Source organism: Sarcophilus harrisii, chromosome 3 (assembly GCF_902635505.1).
Source record: "Sarcophilus harrisii chromosome 3, mSarHar1.11, whole genome shotgun sequence".
In the NCBI taxonomy this organism is placed as follows: domain Eukaryota; kingdom Metazoa; phylum Chordata; class Mammalia; order Dasyuromorphia; family Dasyuridae; genus Sarcophilus; species Sarcophilus harrisii.
In genome coordinates this window covers 160,067,415-160,084,809 of record NC_045428.1, presented here as the reverse complement: position 1 = coordinate 160,084,809, position 17,395 = coordinate 160,067,415, and the positions used below count along the sequence as shown (strand labels likewise).

Here is a 17,395-nt window from a genome sequence, read left to right as displayed (position 1 = left end):
GGTAAGAGGTGAAAAATTGGAACAAGAGGTTTGGCAATTGTTAATGCTGTAAAGTTACCCATGCATATAACCTGTAAATAAAAGGCTATTAAATTAAAAAAAAAAAAAGAAGAAGAAAAAAAAGAAAGAAAATCTTAAGTGCTCTATTTTTCAACACAGTATTCTTCTAGCTTTCCTGTCCAAAATATCTCCTCTATTTTGATTTCTCCATTCAAATGGAAGCTTCTTAGGGCAGATACTGTGTGGCTTTTATATGTGTATCCCCGGTTCTTTCACACAGTAGCTCAAAAGAGATTCAAGATGTGCAAACTTAGAGAACCCACTCCAAATGTTCACAAGAACTATTTGTGCCTGGCCTGTTATAGAGCATATATATATAATATAGGAAACAAGATGGATACAGTGTCGCCATTTCAAAATAGATACAGTCTTGACTCTGAGTAAGGAAAATCTCAGTTAAAATGTTGCTTCAGATATTTATTAGCTGAGGAGATGAAGTTACATTTCTTTTTTAGTCTTTTTCAGGCTGTTTATCAATCTGTAAAACAGGGTATTAACGGCACCTGTTAACTATAGTATTGGGAGAATCAAATGAAACAATGTACAATGCTATTTGCAAACTTTCTCCCTGTTCAGTAGTTTTAGTTGTATTCTGCTCTTTATGACCTTATTTGGGGTTTTCTTGGCAAGAATACAGAAATACTTTGCTATATCTTTCTCCAATCTCATTTAACAAAGGAGGAACTAAAGCAAAAAGATGACTTCAGATTTCAACTGAGGAAGATGAGACTTCTAGTTTTCAGGCCCAACACTCTATCCATCTAGTCATTCAGCTTCCCCAACTTTAAAGAATTGTAAACTTCTTTTTATTCCTATTGTATTGATGTTGATAATTATTTGGAACTGACTGGGCACTGATTTTGAACCAAATATATGAAATATTTCATGAAATATATGAAGTATCTGTATCTGGATATCTCAAAAGATTGGAAAACTAATCATCACTTTCAAGAGGCTGAATATTTTAAGAAGTAATTCTTTTGTATAGATTTAATATTATTTGATTTTATTCCCCAATTACATCTTAAGACAATTTTTATTATTCATTTTTACAAAATTTTGAATTCCAAATCTCTTTGTCCCTCACGCCTACCTCACCCTTCTTCCTTAAATGGTAGACAATTTGATATAGGAGCTGTGCTATCATATAAAACATATTTCCATATTAATCACAGTTGTGAAAAAATAAATAGAACAAAAGGGAAAAAAACATGAAAAAGAAAAAAGTAAGTGAAAAATTATCTTTAAATTTGCATTCAGAGTCTATCAGTTTTTTTATCTGGATCTGGATAGCATTTTCTTTTATGTGTTCTATTCATTTTCCTTAGATTATTGTGTTGCTGAGAAAAGCTGAGACATTTATAATTGAAAATCAAACAATGTTGGTGATACCTATGTACAATGTCTTTTCAGTTCTCATTTCACTTACTTCAGTTTGTACAAGACTTTCTGGGTTTTTCTGAAATTTGCCTGGTTCTAATTTCTTATTGCACAATAGTATTTCTTTATTTACACACCAGAGTTTATTCAGCCATTTCCCAATTGATAGGCATATCCTCAGTGTCCCATATTTTTTCATCTTGTAAAGGACTGATATAAATATTTTTCCATTTGTAGCTCCTTTACCTTTTTGATGAACTCTCTGGGACAGAGACCTAGTGTATTGCTAGATTAAAGGGTAAGCACAGTTTGGTTACCCTTTGGACATACTTCCAATTTGCTCTTTGAGAATGATTGAATTAGCTCACTGTTCCACCAGCAAAGCATTTCTGTCCCAATTTTCCCACATGTTCTCCCAAGTTATCATTTTCCTTTTTTGTCATATTAGCCAGTCTGAGAAGGATGAGGTGGTACCTAAGAATTATTTTAATTCATATTATTCTAATTAAAAATGGTTTAGAGGACTTCTTTACATGTCTAAAGATTTCTTCATCTGAAAAATGACTATTCATATCCTCTAACTATTTATCAATTGGGAAATTGATTTGCATTCTTAGAAATTTGACTGAATTCTCTACATATTTGAGAAATTAGACACTTTTCATAAACATTGTTTCCCAATTTTCTGCTTTCTTTTTAATCTTGGTTGCATTGGTTTTGTTTGTACAAAAGTATTTTTTTTAATTTAATATAATTAATCAACTTTTTTTTTTTTTATTTCATAATGCTCTCTCTTTTTTGGTCATGAACCTGGAACTCACCTAACTTCCATTTTAAGTATTTGGATACTGTACCACTTGATGCATATCAATTGATGCTTATTTGTTTAATAATGATATTATTTCATCATCTAAGGTACATTTTTAGAAGATAAGTTTCCTTCCTTATATCCTTTAATTAGTTCTATTTTTTCTTTTACTTTGAGATTAAGCTTGCTACTCCTGATTTTTTTTTTTGTTTGCTTAAGCATAATAGATAATGCTGCAGTCCCTTAATTTTTAATCTGTGTATATCTCTTCTTCAAATTTGTTTCTTGAAAACTGCATGTTATAGCATTCTGGTTTTTGATCCACTCTGCTATCCATTTCTTTTTATGGGAGATTTCATCTTATTCACATTCACAGTGCACTACTAACTGTTCATTTCCCTCAACCCTAATTTTCCTCCTATTTGTCCTCTCTTCCCTTTCCACCATTTCCCTCCTTGACAAGGTTTGTTCTTGTCTATCACCTCCTTGGATCTACCCTCTCTTCTGTGAGTCCATTCATCTTTTACTTAATTTTCTCTCATCCTACTTTTCCTGCCCAGTAACAGATTTCTATATTCAAGTGATTGTGCATACTATTCCCTCCTTGAGTCGATCTCTAGGAGAATAAATTTCAAGCAATAACCATTGCCTACCTTCCTTTTTCTCCCTTCATATATCTTTTATGCCTTTTCATGTGAAATAATGTACCCCATTCTGCTATAATATGATTGTGTGGTTCCCTGATTTTACAGGGCCTTCTGTTCTAAACAATAAATCAGTAGTCTTAAATCTTTGCAATCTGCCTCAGGAAACTCCCATGCCTAATCTGTCTGATTCTGACCACTCCTTAGTCAGATACCTTCTGGCCTCAGGAAACTCTCACAGATCAAACTCCACAGATAATAGTGAATGAGACCACTCCTCAATTCTTTGCTGACTGGTAATCTTGTCAGTAATAATCTGATCAAACAAGAATCACTCCTTTTAGAGACCACTCCTTCCTATCTATAAGCCATTGAATTAGCATGTCTATGGTTGAAAGCTGGATAAATATATTTCCTTTGCTTCTGTTTCACTCTAAAATCCCTTAAAATTCAGTTCACTTTGTAGTGGTATTATACAGCAATAAAACTTTGCCCCTTGATTAGGAGATAGGTTCAAGTTTGTAAATTATTTTGAGACACCTCACTACACCAGTATGGAGAACTTTTGGGTTCCCTTCTTCCCAACTTAACAATTCTACCTCTTCCTTCCTTCTATATATAGTATTCTCTTTCCCATCCCTTAAATTTAATGTCATTCCTTCAAATTCACCACATATACATTCTCTGCGTATTCATACTAACTATATTGTTAATTGTATATATTTTATAATTTTTCTTTTGTTAGGCTTCTCTTAGGTCTTCATATTAAAGATCAATTTTTTTTGGTCAATTCTGGTCTTCTCCTTATGAAGGTTTGAAATCCTTATATTTCATTGAATGACCATTTTTCCCCTTTAAGTATTATGCTTAATTTGATTCTTAGTAGGTAGGTGATTCTTAGTTGTAGTTTTAGCTCCTTTGCCTTTCAAAATATATTCCATGATCTGCAGCTAATATTATAGCTGATAAGATATGTGGCTCCTCAATATTTTAATTCTTTCTGGTAGCCTGCAGTATTTTTCTTGATATTTCTGAAATTTAGTCATAATGTTTCTTGGATTTTTTTTATTTTGGAATCTCTTTCCAGTATTGATCAGTGGATTTTTTCCATGCTTATTTTAGCCTCTGGTTCCAGAAAATGAGGGCAGGTTTCTTTGATAATATCTTGAAAGATGCTGTCTAGATCCTTCTTTTGATTATGGTTTTTAGGTAGTTTAATGATTCTAACATTGTCTCTCCTTGGTTCTATTTTACAGGTCAGCTGCTTTTTCTATGAGGTATTTTGTATTTTCTTCTATTTTTTCATGCTTTTTAATTTATTTGATTAATTCTTGATGTTTCATAAAGTCATTAACTTCCATTTCCCCAATTCTTTAAGGAGGTATTTTCTCCAGATAGCTTTTGTATTTCATTTTCTATTCATTTAATTCTACTTTTTAGGAAGTTGTTTTCATCAGTGGATTTTTCCTATCTCCTTTTCTATTTGGCCAATTCTATTTTTAAGCAGTTGTTTTCTTTTACTAAACTGTTGACTGTTTTTTTCATAATTCTCTTGCATCACTCTCATTTCTTTTCCAAGTTTTTTTTTTTTCCCCCAACTCTCTTCTATGATTTTTAAGCTCTTTTTTGAACTCTTCCATAAGTTCTTTCTAGGAATTTGACTGCTTCCTATTTTTCTATGGAATTTTGTCCATACGTATTTGAACACTGTTTCTTTTTCTGAATTTGTGCTTTAGTCTTCCCTGTCACCATAGTAACTGTTAGATTTTTTTTTTATTGTTGTTATTTCCTCATTTTTTTTTTTTTTGGGGGGGGGGGAGGCTTCTTAAACTTTCTTTGAAATTTGACTTCTCCTCCTGGAGTGCTACTCTGGAGTAGAAAGGGAATATCTTACACTTCTTGTGCCAGTGACTGCAGTCTTAATTTTAGCTGGTACTAAATTAATGTTGCCTTGAGACCCAGAGGGGACTCTTATATTTGGCATTCAGCAGAGTGGGTGAGGTGAGGGTGGCTAATCCTGAAAATCAAAGGGAATTTGCAACTTACCTGGTGCTGAACCAGGTTTTTGGCATGTACTGAGGCCTATGGAAAATGTTTCTATATTTTCCCATAAAGCACATGGAGGAGCCCCAAGCTCTGGCAGTTGCCCATTTGCTTAGACAACCATAATATTAATGACTACTTGTTTGTCTGGGGCTACAATGAACCATGAAGAAGTCCTTAGAAGTGCTGTCTGCATAATTCCCTGAATATGCTGAGGCATATGGGAGGCAAGGCGGGGGTGGGGGGGGTGGGGGGGGGTGGTCCTGGTTTTGCTGATATATGGTATTGGACCTCAGAAGCCTTTCTAATTTGCTGAGGTGGGGCTCAGTATTAGCTTGTCTGTATGCTTCCTATCCCTGATTGTGTTCCCCTTTTACCCAAGTTAGAGAGATTTTTTTTGCCTATTTTCCAAATTTCTTGGCCTAAAATATTGTTTCATCCCCACCCCACCCCCTTTTTTTTCTGTTTCTGCTGTTTCAAGATTTGTTTGGGGCACTGTTTTGTTTGAAGGTGAATCTGGGAGAGTTATGGAAATTTAGAGCTTACTCTGCCATCTTGGCTCTCAGAAGTCCAGAAACTCAGGAAGTAATTCTTTATATTACTTCAGGTGTTGTTTCCCTTTATATTTTATTCAGTTGACTTAGTTCTTCACATTTAAAGATAACTATCACTTTTCTCTTGTAGTTTTACTATTCTTAGTTCCAAATATTATGATTCTGAGTCTCCTAATTATTCTGATCAGTACTCACTGAGCAAATCTTTGTATCAATGTTCCTTTTAAAGTTTAGTGCCAGGACCTGAATACAATTTTTTAGATCTGGTCTGGTCAGGCATATTTGTGTGCATGTCCTTAGTAAAAACATTGTTTATTCATACTTTTTATTTTGTGTGATAATTATAATTGTACTAGCACATTAAAAATCTCATAAGCAGCCATGTCTATTTCATTAGATCATAAATTTAGAGGTGAGAGGTAATATAAAGGTCATTTAGTGCAATATTCTCATTCTAGTGGTGGAGAAAGTGAAACTCTGAGAGAAGTATGTTACCAACCACAGGCAGCAACTTTCCAGTACTATAACAACAAAAGAAATTATAAGAATCATGCATATTTTCAAGGCAAAAAATAAGTATCAACTGTTCAGAAGAAAATTAAATTAATTATAAAATACATATTAAAATTCATGGTGGATGTCTTTCTTCCCTCTGTAAATTATTCTTATATAGATTTTTTCCATTTGCATGATAAAGTGAAATTTAATTTTCATATGTCTTACTAAATTTGTATTTGGACTACAATAATTGAAATGGTCCCAACACACTGACAAATATAACTTATCTCCACAAACTTCCTTCAACTTAATCAGTCTTTCTCTGAATCTGTTCAGATATGGAGGCTTTTGAAATTTCCCTATACTCAGAAGTTTATTCATGGAGTACTTGGTATTTTGGTATTTACTATCATGATTGTGTGATTCAGTAATTTGTCTTGGTTTATTCCTATTCAAGAAAACTGACTTACTCAAGACTATGCCTTGTCATTCTTGAAAGTCTTTTAACAATGAATTTTCAGAAAATGTCATGTGTCTTTCTCCCAAGTGGAAATATGTTCCTCCCTAAGTTATGAATGTTGCAACATATGCAGCAGTGTACTGACCTGGAGATCATTTACTAGCCATCAAGGTTAAAAAATCTCTGCTTCACCAAAATATACCATTTTCAATTTTTTTCAATCTTATGGTTTGTTCTCATTCTTTGTCCACAACATGATTAATGTGGAAATATATTTAATGTTATTATATATGTATAACCTAGATCAGATTGCTTGCCATCTTGGGAAGGGGGGAGAGATGGAAGGAGAAAAAAAAGAAATGAAAATCAAAATCTTATAAATATAAATTCTAAAATAAAAAAAACTTTAATATAATTGCAAAAAATAGAATACTATTACGTGGAAAGAACAACAGCCAAAAAAGAACCTCTCTCTGTAGATTTACATGAGTACAATGAATTCAGAATACCTGGATTCAAATGCCTCCTCTGACAAATCATTTAACTTCATCCTTCAAAATAAATTTCATTTGAAATCTATTCCTCTTATGTATGAATCTTGGTTTTTAGGTAATAATTAATTAATAATATATCTATATAGCTCTCACTATGGACCAGGCACTGTGCTAAGCGCTTTATGATTTTTATCTCATTTGGTCCTCACAAACAATCTTGGAAGTATTGTTCCATTTTGCAGATGGGGAAACTTAGACAAATAGCTTGATTGACTTACCCAATGCCACATAATTAGTATCTTAGGCAGTATTTGAACTCAATTCTTCTTGACTCCAATCTCAGATATCTATCCTCTATGCCACCAACTGCCCCAATTTCTAGATGTAGGCCTTTTATTCCTATTTCACAATACATTTCTATCAATTTAATAATAGTAATCCTTTGCAAATGAGCATGCTGACAAAGCAGATTATACTGTATGCCAAGTAAAGTCAAATTTCCCATATCATCACTCTATCTAGATTTTCTGACATTTCTTCTGAAAATACTCAAATAATCCCTTGTTTCTTTCCCCCCCATTTTCTATAACTATCAGGATATTTATATATTGTACACATTCAATATGTATAACTATATATATATATATATATATGTACATGCATATAAATATAAATCAGCTCATTGATCGTATTGTCTGATTCAGTTTGCAAGCCTCTCTTTCTCTCTCTCTCTCTCTCTCTCTCTCCTTTACAGGTCAGCCAAGGGAAAGTACACCTGCATTCATAGAACACCATCCTGTTTTCATTTATAAAGAAAGAAGCTTATCAAATTAGCAGCACGGGTTCAGTTAAGTCAATGTAAAACACTGCTTGTCCTGTAGAGGAGAAAGGATTTTAGCTGTCATTTAACCTTCATTAAAATGGGTCAGTTACAAACAAGCTTGGTCAATATGTGCTTCTGTTCCCCTCAGTGAAATCTTGTATTTCTTTATAATGATTGCCCTAGAAAGGGACACTGGCTACTTGTGAAGACATAACTTCCAGGTTAGATCATTGCTTCAGGAATTCCCTCAATACCCTTCCCTCCCATATAGCTCTATTTATTTATTTATTTAAGAAGTTTAAGAAGACTAGAGGATACTTGGAAGAGTCCCTTCTACCTGTGAACATTAGGGAAAAGCTAGCCTGCAGCATTATATTTGATGAAAGTTCTTATTTGTTAACAGAAAAGTCTATCCAGCAATTTTCTTTCATGTGAATTCTATGAAAGAAGGCATTTTGCAAGCATTACAGATCAGGTTATGCCATCTCCTTGGCATATTTATTGCAGGTGTACCACAGTAGTGATTTGAATATCAACTATAAATCAGCAATCTTTTGCTAAAAAGTAGGATTAGTATTTTAAGGGCCTATAGTCTTCTTCCTGCCCTAACCTGCTATGTCTTGCTGCTGCCTTCCGCATTAAAACAGCTGGTAGTGCCCAGGATCAGCAGGGTTTGCATCTCAGTGTAAGGTGAAATGATCCTTTTGTGCGCTTGCCTATGTGTACATAAAGTGCTCTGGGGATGAAAGATCAAATATAAATAGGAGATATTACTAGTTAAATACAAACAAGCAGACCACATTCACAGAGTCAGAGGATTATAGACTACAAACACCATATTATTATGTTTAGTCTTTAATCTGCCATGCGAATACAAAGGAACAATATATTCTGTATTGTGTGGAAAAGCTGCCTTTCACTTAGGATTGTTTAATATGTAAACAGAAACCAGATAAGGCGAAACATAACAGTTGACATCCATAAAGACAATACCATTTACAGAGAAAGCTAGTAAATTGTTCTTGCTTGGCCTCCCATCATTTCTCATAGAAAAGAAAAAAAAATTCTCTCTCTTTCTCTCTTTTTCTCTATCTCTCTGTCACTGTCAGTCTATCTCTCTTTCCCCTCTTCCTTCTTTTTTCTTTCTCTTTTTTCGTCCTCTCTCCTTTTCTCCCTTTTTCTCTCTTCCTCTCTTTTTTTCTCATTTCCAAATTATAAAGTAATGTGCTATAAAGTTATAAAGTGTTAAGTGGTCTTAAATGTCTAAATTTGAAACCCTTTCCACATTAAGATAAGACTGTTACCAAACTTCTGTCTACATAAATCTATACCCAAGAATGGAATAATAGTCTCTGGCCCAAATTACTGTTTGTGGATTAAAAACAAACAAACAAACAAAAAAAAAACCCTGTCAATGGAAATTTTTGAAGTCTTGTGATACTCCCAGAATAGATTGTTTGGATTTTTCTGATTCGACAGGATCTTAGAGCAAGACATCTGTTTTTGGTGAAGCATGTTCTAAGAGAAGCATCTTCACAACAGCATAGATTATGAAGTAATGTTTTCTTTGAGAAAGAGTCAATTCATAGGACTCAGGGTAAAAATAGCCCTTAGAGTTCTCCCCAAAGCTTATATGTAGATGAATGTCATATTGATTAAATTGTAGATTAAAACATATATATATTTGGGATAAAAGTTAACCTCCTTAGCAGAGAAAAACAAGCACATGAATTAGCTAGATTTCTGTTCCTGATTTTATATAAAAGATTATTCTCTGTTAGGTCTAAGAATACTATCAAGCCTTTATCATCCTATGAGATAAATGACTGTCCCAATGTTCATGTTTCAAAAGTTTTTTGAAATTAAAACAATTATAGAGAAAAAAATTGCTGATAATTTTATTCCAGTTTTCCAATATCTTTAGACTATGGATTAGTTTACTAGAATGATAGATACCATACTGGTGGTTTCTGGTTTGGCTATTCAACCTCTGTAGCCAGCAGCTCCAGCCATCTTCCTGTCTAAATGGCCTATTCTACACCTTCTTTCTTGTAATGTCCAGGATAGATTTTTGGAAGGCCTTGGGACCAGCCTTGGTCTTGGCAGAATAATCACCAAGAGAATAGTCAGTAATAAAGTCCAAAATCTTTATTGTCTCCTTCAGTCTCCCAATCTGAACCAGTTTGCTCCACAGTCTCTTCCAGTAGTCTGACTCACACAACAGTCTGACTGACTGTTCCCAGTTTCTTGCAGTAGTCTGCCAGTCTGCCAATCTGCCAGTCTTCCCCATAGTGCAGGAGGCAGGAGACCCACGACGAGGATAGTCAAAGATAGAATGTCTCTCTTCCAGTCCTTGTTGGCCCTTATATACCTTATTATAATTACATCATTACAGCATACTGATTATGTGTGAACTTAAAGAAAGAACCATTACAATGCCATGCTAAGTACTAAATATACATATATATGTGTGTGTGTGTGAACTAGAGAACAATCATCTCATCAATTCCACTGAGTAAACACCTTGTTTCAAGCATACTTCTCCAGAGTTCTGCCCTCTACACTCTCTCATTTAAATTGTTCTGATTTTATTCTGCTTTTTTAAAAGAATGAAAATTTAAATGCCACTAATTCCTATTTGAGTGATTAATGCTACTATGGAAATAAACATTTGGCAAGAGCTTTGATTCCTATAGAGAAAAGCAAAGTATACCCCTAATTTAGTGCAGTTAAAGCATGAGGGTTTTGGTTAGAAGAGACACTGATCTATGTGAAAATTACAAAAGTTAAGGAGATACCCTAATATTAGATTTTTAGGTAAATATGTATCCTCAAATAAGAAAACCAATAAACATAAAGATAAATATATATCCATATACACATATATATGTCTATACATACATTTATGTATGTAAGGCATATATAGTCAATTAAACATCTGTCAATTACCTAGTATTATTATAGGTTCTATGCTAAGTATTAAGGATGCAAAGGAAAGTAAAAAAAGTAGTTATGGTCCCTGAGGAACTCACAGTTTAATGAGTGAACAAAATGCAAAAACTACATACAAATAGGCTATATATATATATATATATATATATATATATATATATAGGAAAAATAGAGATGATTGACAGAGGAAAGATACTAGGATTAAAAAGTATCAGAAAAAGATTTCTCTAGAAGGTAGGATTTTAGCGGAGATTTAAAAATAAGGAGACAGATTTGATGAAGGAGAGAATTTTAGCTTTGGAGACAGGCACAGAAAATTCCTGAAGTGGGAAGATGGAGTATATTGTTTGATAAACAACAGGGAGATTATTTTATCATTGGTTTGAAGAGTCAGCAGTAGCACGTAAGGAAAGATATATGTGTATATACATTTGGGCAATGTGTGTAAGTGCATGTACATGTGTGCATTTGTATAAATGTACAGTTCGTAAAAGTTTGTATCACCAAATGGAATTTTATATTTGATCTTGATGGTGTTAGAAAGCCACTGGAGCTTATTGAACAAGCAAGTGTATAACATGGTCAGATATGACTTTAGGAAGATGACTTTGATGACTGAGTGGAGGATGGACTGGTCTGAGGAGAGAAATTAGACAGATCTAATTAAGTAAAAGTGAATTAAATCTGGATCAATTTTCCAAGGGGTAATCATACTAAATGTGGTACACTAATCCCTTAAACTTGTTACAAAAAAAAAAATCACCATCACAACAACAAGCAATCACAAAACAACAACAACAACAACAACAGTACAAGCAGGACCAATATAAAAATTTACATACCTCCCATGCAGGAGGGAACCCCTGAAACTATTATAAACATACATACATATTTATACATATGCATATATACCTATACCATATTCATAAATAAGTAAAACTATTTTTTTTGCTTTTATATTTAGCTTTACATCTTTTATATGTGTATATGTCTACATATATGTATACATACACAAAATTTGGTTACCTGGATTCATATTATTTGTCCTCAAGGGAATGTAAGCTCTTTGAGAACAAGACTATTTTGGATTTTGTCTTTGTTTTTCTATAATACCTAACATGATTGAATAAATGAATGATTATCCAACCTCTCCAATAATAAGAAAAACATTTTATTTAAGCTGTATCTAATTAAGGATTTTTCCCATTTTATATCAAATTTAAATTTGCCTACTTGTTAAATTGACTTAACCATTTCTTGTTCTGTCTTAAGGGAGCAAAAAACTCTCTAAGCTATTGAAATTATTTCCTAAAATGTGGTGTCCAAAATTGAATACACTATGCCAAAATTGTCTGAAAAGGACAATAGGACTATGATGTCTTTATGTCTTGAGAATATGGTTTTCAGGAAAACACTGTTCATAATAACAGCAAGATTATGTGATGATCAACAGTGATAGAATTAGCTGTTCTGAGCGATATAGTGGTCCATGACAATCCAATAGACTTGGGATAGAAGATGTCATCTGCATCCAGAGAGAGAACTATAGAGGCAGAATACAGATCAAAACATACTATTTTCACCTTTTTGTTAGGGCTTTTTTTTTTTTTTTGCTTTTTTTCATGGATTTTCCATTTTGTTTTAATTTTTCTTTTGCAATATATCTAATATGGAAAAATATTTAAAAAGATGGTTCATATATAACCTATATCAGATTAATTGCTTAATTTGGAAGGCCAGAAGTAAGGGGAAGAGGGAAAAAACTGGAACTCAAAATCTTACAAAAATGAATTTTGAAATATATTTTTACATGTAATTGGAAAAATAAAATACTATTGAGTTTTTTTTTTTTTTTTAAGAGAGAAAGGATGGTTCTAGAATGTAGCCTAAAGCTGTCTTAAGGGGGACTAAATTTTTTTTTGAGTTTAAATGTTCAGATCTTTAAGTTCCTCTATTGTATACTTTTACTATTAATTCTTTGAACAGGAATATAAAATTTGTACCATTGTCCTTATAAATTCCATTTTATTAAATGTAGCCCAATGTTAAGATTTTTTTTTTTTAATTTTGTCTGTCATCTACTGTGTTATATAGTCTGCCTAACTTTGTGTCATCTGGAAATCAAAGTGTGTTTTCTATGCCTTCCCAAAGCCTAAGTAGAAACAGTCAACAATCTACATAGAGATCCCTGGATCACTTACTGCAGTGGAGAATTTCTGAAGGCCATTCAACCATTCCTCTTTGTGTTTAGTAAGTTATTTCTAAATCCATATCATCATGCTGTATTCTATCCTGTATTTCTCTTTTTCCCCCTTAAAAGAATAACTTTAAAAGCTTTACAAATTTAAGTAAATGATTTCAATAACATTCTATTCTCTCTTCCCCAAAACCACTATGACCATATATTAGCCACTCTTCTTTCTTAATATCTAAACTAAATTCTTCAATACTGTCCCTTCTCCAATTAATTTCTATACTCAATAACAACATTTCTAATCAATAGGACTTTCAATTTGTAAATATCCTGAGCTAAAAACAGTGGAGTCATCATCACATTTTTCTCCTTCATTCCCATCTCTAATGCTTCCTTATTCTCTTGATTCTTTTGATACATTTCATCTTCTCTATTCTCCAAGGTGCTTATTCTTAAAGGATAATGTATTAAGCAGAAGATAAAGAAAATGAAAACGAGTTTCAAGTTTCATCTCTACTCCTAGGTACTTTGTGCATTAGTTTTTTTCTATTCTCTTTTTCCTTCTACAAAAAGTAGGGTGTAAAGACTATGTTAGCACCCTGGATACCTTAGAATCAGCCAGAGCCAGGATAAGCAAAAGTCCTTGGTCTTTATTCTTGGTCTTTGGTGGTATAAGTGAACTGGATGGACGCAGGATCTCCATGACCTCTCCTCTTTATCTCCCGCCCAAAAAATGACTCTGGCTAGTCTTACTCCACCCCCTAGTCCCTCCTACAATTCTCTGTATACACAAATTATCAAGCCAGCACAGAATTGTGGGAAGGGTCATTTTCCAAGCATGTGCTTATAGAGTATTGTCCAATTAGTAATTAGCCTTAAGTGCTTGGTTGTCTAACCTCAGTGCATCAACTTAAGAGTTTCAGCCCTTTACAATAGGATATTCAATTAAATTTACTTAGAGCTCTACTTGAAAGACACTATTGCTGAGTACTTAAATAAAGGGCAGATTTTGGTGTCAAGAATAAAAAAAAAAACCATGCATTTATTAGGTACCTACTATGTGCCAGGTACTAGACTAAATGCTTTACAAACACTATATCATTTGATTCTCAAAACTGCCTTGTGGGATTGGTTTTTATTGGTATTCCCAAATTGCAGGTCAGGAAACTAAAGTAAATGAGGTTATATGATTTGCCTTTTTACACAGCTATTAAGTAAGTAGGTGAGGTTGAATTTGAACTCAGGTCTGCCCAACTGTCTACTTGCTGCTTATCCATTGTAACTTCCTGCCTCGCTTTTAAATCCTGACTATGAGTCATATTATGTCACTGAACTGGGCATTTAATCTATTAATACCCCCAGGTATTCTAAAACTATAAATTACAGAGGAGATAGTTAATTATATTAGTAAAGTGAATTTCACACACACATGAAATCATAGGTCTGATTCTCTAAAAGACCCCATATTCTTGCAAAAGACAGTTTACAAAAATAAGAAGCATATAAAACAGAGAAATTGTGTATTGAAACAGAACAGAAACTACATAAGAGGAAAGCTGGGAGTCAAATTTCCAGGCACTTAAGATAAGCTAATTACAACTGCTGAGAATTAAATCTGGCTTTAAGTTTCCAAGGAGGGATATTTTTTTGAGACAGAACACTATTTAAATAATATTCCTAAGTTTGGAGTCTCTATCCTTGTAAAAATATCAGTCTTTCAAGAATATAACATATATTTTCTAAAAAATATTCTCAAACAAAATCACACATTAATATATGCCCATCAATTTTGATTCTTTATTTTTTAATGGGGAAATACTTTTAATATGTAATAAAAGTATGGAATATAAACAAGTATGTATTTTGAAGATTACCACATCTTTCCATTTAATGACCACTATAAGTTGATGAATTTGAAATTGATAACCTTTATTAAAGAATATAGTGGCATTCTAAGGCTGAAGATGTATGGATTCTTATCTTGACATGTTACTATGACAGTCCCAAGACAGATACAAGAAAATCAGAAAATAATTAGGACATAAAGAAGGAACTGAATCAAGAGAAAATGTTGAATATGATCTCTTTCAAAGATTACTGAAAGCATTTTCAAAATTAGTTACGTCTGATCATGTTGGGGCTTAATATTCTTGCAGGCATTGGAAATAATTGAAATCACCATTTCTAATGTACTAAATAATTTCATGAAATAATATTTTCACCTACTAAGCTCTTTCTCAGTGTTTTTTAAAGCAACAGGTTGCCTGGCTATCCTTTATTTCTTCTGTTCTATCCAAAGTACTCCCAACTCCTAAATGTAAACCTGCATTTATTCTTAAAATCATGTATACACTGCTAAGAATTTAAGATCTTATGAGTTTGAAAATATTTAAAATAAATTTCTCCCCTAATCTCTAATTGTGCAGTTTTAAATGGTTAACATGACAAAATAAAACAAATTCAAAAACATAAAGTTCTAATACCTCTTTTGCTTCATAAGTTAGGCACTCTTGTTCAACAAGAGGAAACCTGGATTCAGAGATACCAGTCTTGGTTTCCAATTCTAATGATACTGCTTATTATATGTTTTTGTCAAATCACTTAATTATCTGAGCTTCTGTTTCCTTTTTGTAATATAATAGATTTGTACTACATAGCTTTGGATCACTTTCAGTTCTAAATCTATGATTCTATAATGATAGTACCTTAGTCACTAATTAGTTTTGTGACCTTGAGCATTTCATTTTTTTTTAATGCCTTAATATCCTAATCTATAAAATAAATATTTTTAACTGGGTATTTTCTAATTTTTATTTTAGCCATAAAAATCTATCATTCTTCATATGATTCCTCATATCTATATTACTTCAAAATGGTGATTTTATTGATGTAGCTGGTCAAAGATAGAAAATATTCCCAGCTACCAAGACTAAATCCTTTGATTAAAAAAAAATCTGGCATATAAGGAAAAATCACATTTAACATAGGAAGTATAAATAGTTGGATGCCAAAAACAATTTTTAAAAATTCATTCTTTCTTATTGTCATTTCTTTCTTTTCCCCACCACTGACTTAAACAAGTCCTAACCTCAGCAAACTTGTGTCTGAGTAGAAATTGGACTATGTTTCTCTTCTGTGAATTCTTTCATCTCTCCTCACAGCATGTTTTTTGTATCAGAGACACTGCTGAAACTGCAATAGGTTAAGAAAAGAGGAAGCATGGATGATATGCATACCAGGGATCAAAACAAGCTATCAGAGCACTGGGAATTCAAAGGCAGAGTGGAATAAAACATAACACTCAGACACTTGGAATACAAAGCAACAATAGCACCTGCAGTCCAACAATGTACAATTTGTTCTCCTCCAATTGCAGACTGAAAATCTTGGTTGACTGGTCTGCCCATACCAGAAATAAAGTTGCCTCAGTAAGTAGCATAATAATGAGATATTCTTCAATTACTTAAATGAATAATTTATGACAATACAATGTGGGTAGAGTTATTTCACTTATTTGTTTATTTATTGCTGGATTTGTGATTTTATCAGTGAGGGAACCTTTATTGTAGAAACTTCCTCCATAAATGTGGATGAGAGTAAAAGTTTGAATATTAATATTTCCAACTCTTGCTTTCTTTTATTTTGTCCTCCTCCTTCCCCTTCCACATCTTTCTATGATATGAGAAAGTAGAACTCACTTCCATTTTTTAAAAAAAACCTCCTTTTATAAATGTATATCTGCAACTTTTATTTAGCTTTTAATATTAACAATTGTATAGAATACACTGATATTAAAAGTTTTTTTTTTTAAATTAAAAGAATTGGTCAGGTTACACACAAAGTATATGTCAGAGAGGATACTAGAACCTAATCTGACCCCAAAGCTGACTTTAATATACAACTATGTCATGCTAAGTTAAAAAAATAACCCTACAAAAATTCTCAAAATAGAAGACTCAACTTCCTCAGGGAAACACAAATTAAACAGAAATATTCTTTCTACTGAGTATTATATGTTTACGATCACCATAGTCCAACCATAACATAGCTTACCATAATATATTATCTTCATGAAGTCTTGATCTCAATTGAATACTTCCTCTGAACTACACAAACTGTTTTCATACTTCTCTTACACCACTTACCAAATTTTACTTTAGCTCAGATTCAATGAATTTCAGAGTTGTAAGGGACCTCAGATAGCATCAAGTTTGATTCTTCATCTTACATATGTGATCTTGTTTTTCTGATGATTTCTTTAAGTCCCTTGATGTCAGGAAAACAACATTCCCAATGGCACCTAACACATTAGTGCTTTTTATACTAAGCATGAACTTAATAAGCATGAAGAATTTTTGGGGGGCAGATTATTTTAATGTTATAAAACCTTTGATAATCTAGTGAAGCCCATAAACTCTATAAATAATGTTTTTAAAGGAATAAAATAAAATAATTAAATAATCAAGAAATCGATTATATTGAAAT

General features: G+C 32.7%; 1 protein-coding gene and 1 long non-coding RNA gene across 2 annotated transcripts in view; one reads left to right on the top strand and one right to left on the bottom strand.

Moving 5' to 3' along the window:
* The window catches only part of LOC116422280, a 68,079-nt gene extending 60,155 nt beyond the window's left edge, over positions 1-7,924 (top strand). Inside the window, exon 3 of the long non-coding RNA XR_004232852.1 lies at positions 7,696-7,924. This is a non-coding gene — a long non-coding RNA (uncharacterized LOC116422280). The remainder of the gene's footprint in view (positions 1-7,695) is intronic.
* Positions 1-17,395, bottom strand: part of MYO16 (myosin XVI) — a 713,480-nt gene that overhangs the window by 334,838 nt on the left and 361,247 nt on the right. The window lies entirely within an intron of this gene.